The sequence below is a fragment of the Lepus europaeus genome, chromosome 14 (genome assembly GCF_033115175.1).
Source record: "Lepus europaeus isolate LE1 chromosome 14, mLepTim1.pri, whole genome shotgun sequence".
In the NCBI taxonomy this organism is placed as follows: domain Eukaryota; kingdom Metazoa; phylum Chordata; class Mammalia; order Lagomorpha; family Leporidae; genus Lepus; species Lepus europaeus.
Window position 1 is genome coordinate 50,477,228 of NC_084840.1, and position 9,195 is coordinate 50,486,422.

Genomic DNA, 9,195 nt, shown 5'->3' on the forward strand with positions numbered 1-9,195 from the left:
TCTCTCTGTCTCCCTCTACTGTCCACTCTGCCTGTCAAAAAAAAATTTAAAAAAATTATTAAAAAAAAGAAAAAGAAGAACTAGAAAGCCATTGAGCTGTGTATATTGGTGTGCACGTCCCGTTCAGGAAAGAGTCGGCGGCGTCACAGACATCGTGGGCACAAACATCATCACCAGAGAAGAAAAGATTTGGATAAAGAAGATGTAGAGAATCTCCCTCTTATGATACCCCTTCCCAGAGAGTTCAGTTTATTCTTGGTACTGAGGATGACGACAAAGAACATATTCCCTACGATCTGTTCACGGAAATGGACGAACTGTGTTACAGAGATGGAGAAGAATATGAGTGGAAAGCAACTGCCAGAAGGCTGAAATTTGAAGAGGATGTTGAAGACGGAGGAGACCCATGGAGTAAACCTTATGTGGCAACTCTGTCTTTGCACAGTCTTTTTGAACTAAGGAGTTGTATCCTAAATGGGACAATCACGCTGGATATGAGAGCAAGCACTCTAGATGAAATAGCAGATATGGAACTAGAAAACATGGTAGCCTCTGGCCAGCTAGACGAGTTCATCAATGGCAGTTCATATCATGCTTAAGTGATACATGCTTAATGCATATATTTATAAACTTTTCTTGAGTTTCTAACATTTTCCCTATATAGTCACAGAAATGAAATAATTAGTGTTAGTGCTTTATGGGAAGACCAGGGAGTCTTTATGTCAATGCTGTGGGGGAAATGGTAGCATCTCAAGGCTTCTGTCTGTGTGTATGTGTGTGTATCATATCCAGATGTCCATCATATTTCACAAATGATGGCAATTTCTTGGCCATAGGGGTGAATGTAGAACAATGCAAACTTCATAGATAAGAGCCATAGTTTTTAACCTTTATGTTTTGGGAAATGTTTTAAATCTTAAAACTTGCTTATCTAGGTTTCCATTCTGACACACAAGTAAAATTGCATTTGATTTGGTAATTTAGCATCCATACCAGCCATAATTTTGAAAGCTATAAATGCCAATTTGCAGTAGTTCAGTTTTGTTACTTTTGGAGAAATTTTTTGAATCTTTAGGCTGTTTTTAGAGCCCCTATTTCCATTCAGTTTTCAGAGAATAAATGAGATACTTAAAAATCAATACCAAAAAAAAAAAATCAAACAAATGAAGAGCTAGTTCTCTGAAAAGTTGAACAAAATTGATAAACCCTTAGCTAAAAAAATATGGGCGATTGAAATACATAGAATCAGAGATGAAAATGGAGGCGTTCCAGTAGATACCACAGAAATACAAAGTGTTGCTCGAAATTACTATGGGCCACCAGCTGGCAGAGAGGGAGAGGAAGTCAGCGAGTTCCAGAGCCCTGCCCAGCCGGGCCCAACCTTTGCTCCAAGAGATAGATCATGGCTGTGATGTAGCAGCTAAGGCACCGACCTGAGCGAGCTGGGGGCGGCGGGCTGCTGCCCGGGATTTTCTCATTGCCGCTCAACTTGCAGCTGCTTGGCCTCTGCACCTTCCTGCTCCACAGGATCCAGCAGAACAGCGAGGACGATGAGCCACCCTTGCTGCCCTGCCTCACCCCTGCCGAGCTGCGGCCTTTGGACTGTGCCCTGGACCCGCGCCTACTCACTCCCATCCGCGGCAAGGTGTTCGAGTGACCAAGGGCTGCAGGTTCAGTGGAGCCGAGGAACCAGACGCCTCCGGAAGACCTGCCACATTTCGCCAGGATAAAGAGCCCGAAAGGATGAGTATGATGACCTCTCTGACCTCACTCCTGCCCCGCGGGAGACCTGAACGCCTGGGACTCAGTTCACTTTCAAGTAGCAAACTGCTGAAAGAGGGGGAGGAGCCCACTGTGTACCCAGATGTGGGTGACCAAAAGATGAGACTTCGGAAAATGATTGAGACGTTCAGTGGAAGCCTATCTATTTTTGTATTTTGCAGCATCATTTGTAACATTACAGTCTGTCTTTAAAAAACATGGTGATTTGATATTTTGAAAAGTTTTGAACTTGCTGTTTATTTTTTCCATTAACATTGCTAGTGACACTGATGAAATTCACTTCGGTCTTAGAATGCATGGGATGTTTATGTGTCACAGATCCAGGAAGTGAACCGCAGTGCTGCAGTGCAAGTGTTACTGGTGTTTTTCTTCTAGCTGTAGTTACTACAGGCTGAATTTCAAGACTTTTTCATGAGAAACAGGTAAGGCTGCGGTTCTTCCCTAAGTCGGTCAAAATGTTTAAGGTGCACTAAGAACAAAAGACCAGTGTTTAGCCATGACAGAAAATCTCTTTTCTCAGTTGACTTAACTGCATTTCTGTTTTATCTATGTCTAACACAAATCTACGGTGTTCCAAAGGCTTTGGGATTGATTACAAAGAGCTGTCCAGTAACAAAAGGAAATCTCAGACCTGGGCTCAGTTGGAAACAAACAAACAAACATATACTGTGCTTTGGTACTGTAGTGTCGTCTGCTCTTATGTGGAGCCAGACAATCTGCAGTTAGGATTACAACAGGATCTGGACATTTAAAAGAAATTATAGGACTATATTCCCAATGCTTTTGTGTTCATGGTGGAGCAGTGATGATTTGTTTTTTTAACACAGTTTGACCTGAGAGAAGGGTGTACAGAATGGGGGCTGAGGTTTGCCCTAAAAGCCTTCATGTACACCTCTGAAAAGTGAGGAAACAGTACATGTCACTTGCCAGGTGCCCTTTAACGTGTATTCATAAGGTGACAGTCATTACGTTGTTACAAAAGTATAGTCACTGTGAGAGTAGTGGTCAGGTGTGCCGAGGCCTGTGGTACTCCTCCTTTGGTTGACACTAAGCTTAAGTAGACTCTACAGTTGTATGCATTTGTAAAAGTATAATATGAACAACTAGTGAGGTTCCAGACTTGTGTAACTGTAGTTAAATAGTCATTGTATTTTCTTGTGAACTGTGTTTAATAGTTTTACCTCAAAACAAAACAAAATGAAGTGCTCTTGTCAGTTAATGATTTTTTTTTTTTTTTTGACAGGCAGAGTGGACAGTGAGAGAGAGAGAGACAGAAAGGTCTTCCTTTGCCGTTGGTTCACCCTCCAATGGCCGCCGCGGTAGGTGCGCTGCGGCTGGCGCACCGCGCTGATCTGATGGCAGGAGCCAGGTGCTTATCCTGGTCTCCCATGGAGTGCAGAGCCCAAACACTTGGGCCATCCTCCACTGCACTCCCGGGCCACAGCAGAGAGCTGGCCTGGAAGAGGGGCAACTGGGACAGAATCTGGCTCCCCGACCGGGACTAGAACCCGGTGTGCCGGCGCCGCAAGGCGGAGGATTAGCCTGTTGAGCCACGGCGCCGGCCAGTTAATGATTTTTTTTGGACAGACAGAGTTAGACAGTGAGAGAGACAGAGAGAAAGGTCTTCCTTCCATTGGTTCACTCCCCAAATGGCCCCTACGGCCGGCACTGCGCCGATCCGAAGCCAGGAGCCAGGTGCTTCCTCCTGGTCTCCCATGCGGGTGCAGGAGTCCAAACACTTGGGCCATCCTCCACTGCCTTCCCAGACCACAGCAGAGAGCTGGACTGGAAGAGGAGCAGCGGGACTAGACCTTTCTCTCTGTCTCTCTCCTCTCACTGTCTAACTCTGTCAAGTAAATAAAATTAAAAAAAAAAAAAAACACGCTTTGCCCTTCCTTATCGCACTGTTCTATAGCATGATTACATGGGGGATTCTCCTTGGCTCTTTTGAATGAGCCAAAGAGAAGGTGTTAGTAGGCGAGTCAACGGTGTAGATGCTTGGAACTGAACTAGACGCTTGGAATGGACTGTGGCCTGCCCAGTGCTGCCCGAAGAGTCTAAAAGCTGGAATTCTTTTTATTTCTAAACAACTGCTTTCATGCGTATCCTTCGATGTCACCTTTGGCACTTGCGCTGCACTTGGAATAAAATGAGTCTACCTGATGCTATCTCCCGCACTCGCAGTTTGGTCACTTCCCAAGTCTGGGCATCTGGGAAGAACCTTGCTAAGGTCCTATGCTGAAGGCCGCTCGGCCTTTCCTGCCTGCATCTCCCTTGTCCTGCTTTTGTCCAGAAGGGATCCAGAGCGAAGAACAAACTTTCTGGGGTCCCGAGGTACTAGGCACCGACTGTGAGCCTGCCCGCTGTGCCTGTCCCAACCAAGGGACTGGATGTGTGCTTGCCCTGTGTGTGACCCAGCTGCATAGGAAACCACTGCGCTCTGCAATGAGAAGGAAGGAGCCTCCCTCTTCTCCCTCAGCCCCCTCCCCACTTCCCGTCCTGAGCGCTACTTCCTCCCAATCCGCCTCCCTCAGCCCGGGGACCCGGAGCAGGAGGCAGCCAAGGCGGAACTGGAGGAGCCAGCGGCCCGGCACATGTTGCGCCGGGGTCCCCAGGGCGCCCCGGCCGGCGGAGGCGGCGCGGACCGCGGCGCAGGTAGGGGCTCTGCCACAGCAGCCACACTGGGCCCCGGGAGGTCTGGGCCGGGCCGGAAGTGCGCCTTTCCCCCTTAGCAGGTCTGGGCGAGCCTCTCTTCACAGCTTCGGTTCGGTGCGCCCCTTCAGTGGTGCGGGAAACCGCAACAGGGCGCGTGAGCTGCAGGTTTGGGAGGCGAGGGTCTGGGGCGGTCAGCTCCGCGCCCAGCCCTCCAAGTCCCTCCTGGCCCTCAGGTCTCTGCAGAGCAGTCCGCGGCGGACCCATGCTGGCGACGGGTCCTGGGCTGGGCGGAAGGCCCCAGGGGCGTGCTTGGAGTTGGGATGGGTCCTGTCCGTCCGTGCTCCCGCAGGACAGAGCGGCCCTGCACGGCCTCGGCCCCGGGACCCGCGGGACCCGCGGGACCCGCGGGACCTGGAAGGTGGAAGTTGAGAGTGGGGTAAGGAGCTGCTGAGGGCGCGTCCTCCACAGGCCACGGTGCACTCTCACTGCAGGCTTGGAACTTGGCGACGGCAAAGCCCTGGCCGGAGCTTCGGCGGGACACCACTGCCCAGACCCTGATTACAGCTCGCAGTGGTGACGCTGAAGTCATTGCGTAGATGTTTGCTTTCCAAGCATGACAGGACTTGTATCTCTCGCTCTTAAAATACATGCAGAAGTATTGGAAGCTTTCTGGAGACCGTGAGATGTGGAGTCAGGGTGTGCATTATGTCCTGGGTGCAGCCCTTCCCTCAGAAGTCCCAGCGGCCACTAATGACGGGGCCTCCCTGCCTCCTTGGGTCTGTGGTGTGTGAAAGCACTTTGCTAAGTGTCTCAGTGGGCCATCTTCTACTGCTTTCCCAGACCATAGTAGAGAGCTGGAATGGAAGTGGAACAGCCGGGACTCGAACCGGTGCCCATATAGGATGCCAGCACTGCAGGCGGCGGCTTTACCTGTTATGCCACAGTGCTGGCCCCTCTACTTATCAGTTTATATCTATATAAAAAATGGTAGGCAAACTGCTATTGTTTTTATTAAATGCCAAAAATAGTACTTGCTCTTTGCTCAAACATTAACACATTAGAAAAACAAAAGAATTGGATTTATTATGCTCACTCAAACTCTTCCTTTCAAAAAAAATCTTATTGGGTTGATTGGAGAACAATCAGAGATTACATGGTTATTTTTGAATTTTATTGTGGTTTTGGTTAAAATTTGATGCAAGGCCTTACAAGGATGCAATGATGTTCTTTAAATATATGACATGTAGGCTAGCACAGAAAAAAGTTTCTGCGTAGAAAAGAGGTATCATTTTAGATTAGAGTTATTAGGGAAGAAGGAAAATCATCTTTTTAATAATGATAAGGATAACTCAATTATATGCTGTGTTCTCATGCAACCCAAATAGACCCATTGCTTCAGAAAGGCCTTTGTTTGTTGTCCTAGGATTGGGGCCACTTGTGAACAACCATTCTAGAGTCAGCAGCTTTAGTAATGCAAGAGTTTAGCCTTGGGAGGCTTCTGCTTTTTTCTTAATTTGTTCCTAATTTTAATAGCTTTATGGTATAAAATGCCTTAGTGAATGATTTCTATGTAAAATGATACCATTAAAAAAACCCAGATACTTTCATCATTGAGATTCCATTTTCTCTTTTGAAATCAGTTTAGCAGCTGCTCCTTTGAGCACAGACTTTGCAATCAACTTCCATTTTTTCACACCAAGTAACAGCAGGAAAGGAGAACTGTGGCTGACCAATGAATGATACTTATATTTGGCTTTGCAAGGTCATCAGGGGCCTACATGTTGTTCTCAGCTCCTTGGATGTCCACCATTTTTCTGTGTCTGCTTCTTTTCCTTGCTGTCCTCCTTCTGACCTCATACTTTTTGTCATGGCTGAGAAATGGATGGTGTTCATAGTGGGGCTTCCTCCATTATTTATTTATTTTTGACAGGAAGAGTTAGACAGTGACAGAGAGAGAGAGACAGAGAGAAGGGTCTTCCTTTTCTGTTGGTTCACCCCCCAAATGGCCTCTACGGCCGGCACGCTGCGCCGATCTGAAGCCAAGAGCCAGGCACCTCCTCCTGGTCTCCCACGCGGGTGCAGGGCCCATGCACTTGGGCCATCTTCTACTGCCTTCCCAGGCCACAGCAGAGAGCTGGACTGGAAGAGGAGCAGCTGGGACAGAATCTGGCGCCCCAACCGGGGCTAGAACCTGGGGTGCCGGCACCACAGGCGGAGGATTAGCCAAGTGAGCCACGGTGCCGGCCTGGCTTCCTCCATTATTAGGCACACTGGTCACTGACTGCTACAAACTGACCCACAGAATGTATTGCTGGATGGAGCTTCAAAAGATCAATTGGTTAACCCCCTTGTGTTCTGGCAAGTGTAGATGTCTCTAGTTAACAAGCACAGCCCTTGAGAACTATCCTTGGGAACCAATCTCAAATTAATTGAAATTAGGGCTCCTACATGACCTTTCTCTTGTCAATTTTAGGTCAATTTACCAGGCACACACTCTGTACTCATCCTGAGGAAGAGTGGATGACATTCTACCTGTTCAGCTCTACTAGTTGCCTGTCATAGTAGGATTTTACCCTCTGTGAACAATTATGTATCGTGGAGTATTCAAAATTGTTAGTGACAGTAGAGGTCATAGAATTTGGCTTCCTTATGTTATTGGTGAGAAAAGTAAGAGAGTAGCAGAGTGAATGTTAGACTCTGAGTCCTCTTAGAATTGTTTCCATTAAGCTGTGTTTCATTCCATAGTGCTGTACAGTTCATCGATGCTTCATATACGGATTAATCCATGATTAACATATATATTAATATAATAATTGATTGAAGTCCTTAGGTTTCTTGAGCCATCATGGATCTTACAACGTGGAGTTTCAAACGTTAATTCTGTCACATTAAGTGTCAACTGGGCTTTAAGAATTCATTTGTTCACTTACTCATTATTCACTCATTCAACAATCATCAAGTGCCTACTTGGCCCTTAATTAGAATTAGCATTAAAGCCACATGTTAGTAAGGAATAAATTTTTGACTTAATTTCAAAAGAAATTTGCTAAATATGATACTTGCCATTCATGGAACAGGCTACCTTGTAAGTAGTCAGCTTTGAATGACTCTGAGGTGAATACCGTGGGGGTCTGCACTGAACCTGTGTTGGATAATATGTGTGAAGCCTTTCAAGTCCAGGATTCTTGTCCTGGAGGCCTGGGATTGTCCAGGATTTGTACTACTATATACATTTCCTATGGCCTGCTCATCGGGGTTTGACATTTGCCTCCTCCTCCTCCTAGCCAGGTGGTTCCATTTCAAGGGATCTAGACAGCTCCCTGCAGTCAGGTGCCTGCATGCAGTAGGCATTTTGCCTCCCTAGGGTTTTACATGTCTAGGATTGATATGAATCATTTACAGGATAATGTTTACCCAGTTGAACAAATCTACCAGGAGTGGAAACTGGAAAGGAGGCCAACTGCTTTCACCTGTTAAAAGTGAAATAATGGCCGGCGCCGCGGCTCAATAGGCTAATCCTCCGCCTTGCGGCGCCGGCACACCGGGTTCTAGTTCCAGTCGGGGTGCCAGATTCTATCCCGGTTGCCCCTCTTCCAGGCCAGCTCTCTGCTATGGCCAGGGAGTGCAGTGGAGGATGGCCCAAGTGCTTGGGCCCTGCACCCCATGGGAGACCAGGAGAAGCACCTGGCTCCTGCCATCGGATCAGTGCGGTGCGCCGGCCGCAGCGCGCCTACCGCAGCAGCCATTGGAGGGTGAACCACCTGCAAAAAGGAAGACCTTTCTCTCTGTCTCTCTCTCTCTCTCACTGTCCACTCTGCCTGTCAAAAAAAAAAAAAAAAAAGTGAAATAATGGAAGTTTAATGAATTAATTGTGACTTAAATGTGAAATCTGAATTTAAATTTCCTTTTGTGATGTTTACATAAATATAACTTTTCCTTTTAATACCTGCTTTCTCTAGATTTGTGAGTGGAATGATCAAAGTATTTGGTGTAATTACTGGGCTTTATGTTTAATCCAAGAGAATGAATATGTTTTGTATTTATAATTGAAAGTATACCTCATGTTACTCCAACACTGATGGGAAAAGGAGAATGATTTTACAGTAGTCAAGTAAAAAGAAGTAAATGCAGAGATAAATTAGGGTTCTCATATCTAATACAGTGAAAACTTAGAATTGTGGTATCGGGGCCTGTGCTGTGGCACAGTGAGTTAATCCTTCGCCTGTGACGCTGGCATCCTAAATGGGTGCTGGTTTGAGTCCGGGCTGCTCCTCTTCCAATCCATCTCTCTGCTATGGCCTGGGCAAGCAATAGAAGATGGCCCAAGAGCTTGGGTCCTTGTACCAGTATGGGAGACCTAGAAAAAGCTCCTGGCTCCTGGCTTTGGATCGGCCCAGCTTCAGCCCTTGCAGCCATTTGGGGAGTGAACCAGTGGATGGAAGTCCTTTCTCTTTGGCTTCCCCTCTCACTGTCTGTAACTCTAACTCTACTTCTCAAATAAATAAATAAAATCTTAAAAAAAAGAATTGTGGAATCTAATCCTTTTATGAAATAAAATTTGTATATTTTAATACTATGCTTATTATTTCCATAGTACTTTGAGTTCTTGCTATGAGGCCAAGCAAAATGAAATATGAGATGTACTTGGGGATCTACAGTCTGTATTCAATTTAAACAGTGGATCTTAAATTACTTTAGCTGTATTAATCCTTTGATCTTTTGTCTTGGTTATAGAATTCTTTTCTAGGGACATTAATT

At 46.4% G+C, this 9,195-nt stretch overlaps 1 pseudogene; it reads left to right on the forward strand.

Annotated features, from left to right (window-relative positions):
- The first annotated feature begins 308 nt into the window (after positions 1-308).
- LOC133773426 (membrane-associated progesterone receptor component 1-like) lies at positions 309-2,687 on the forward strand (annotated as a pseudogene).
- The last annotated feature ends 6,508 nt before the right edge of the window (positions 2,688-9,195 follow it).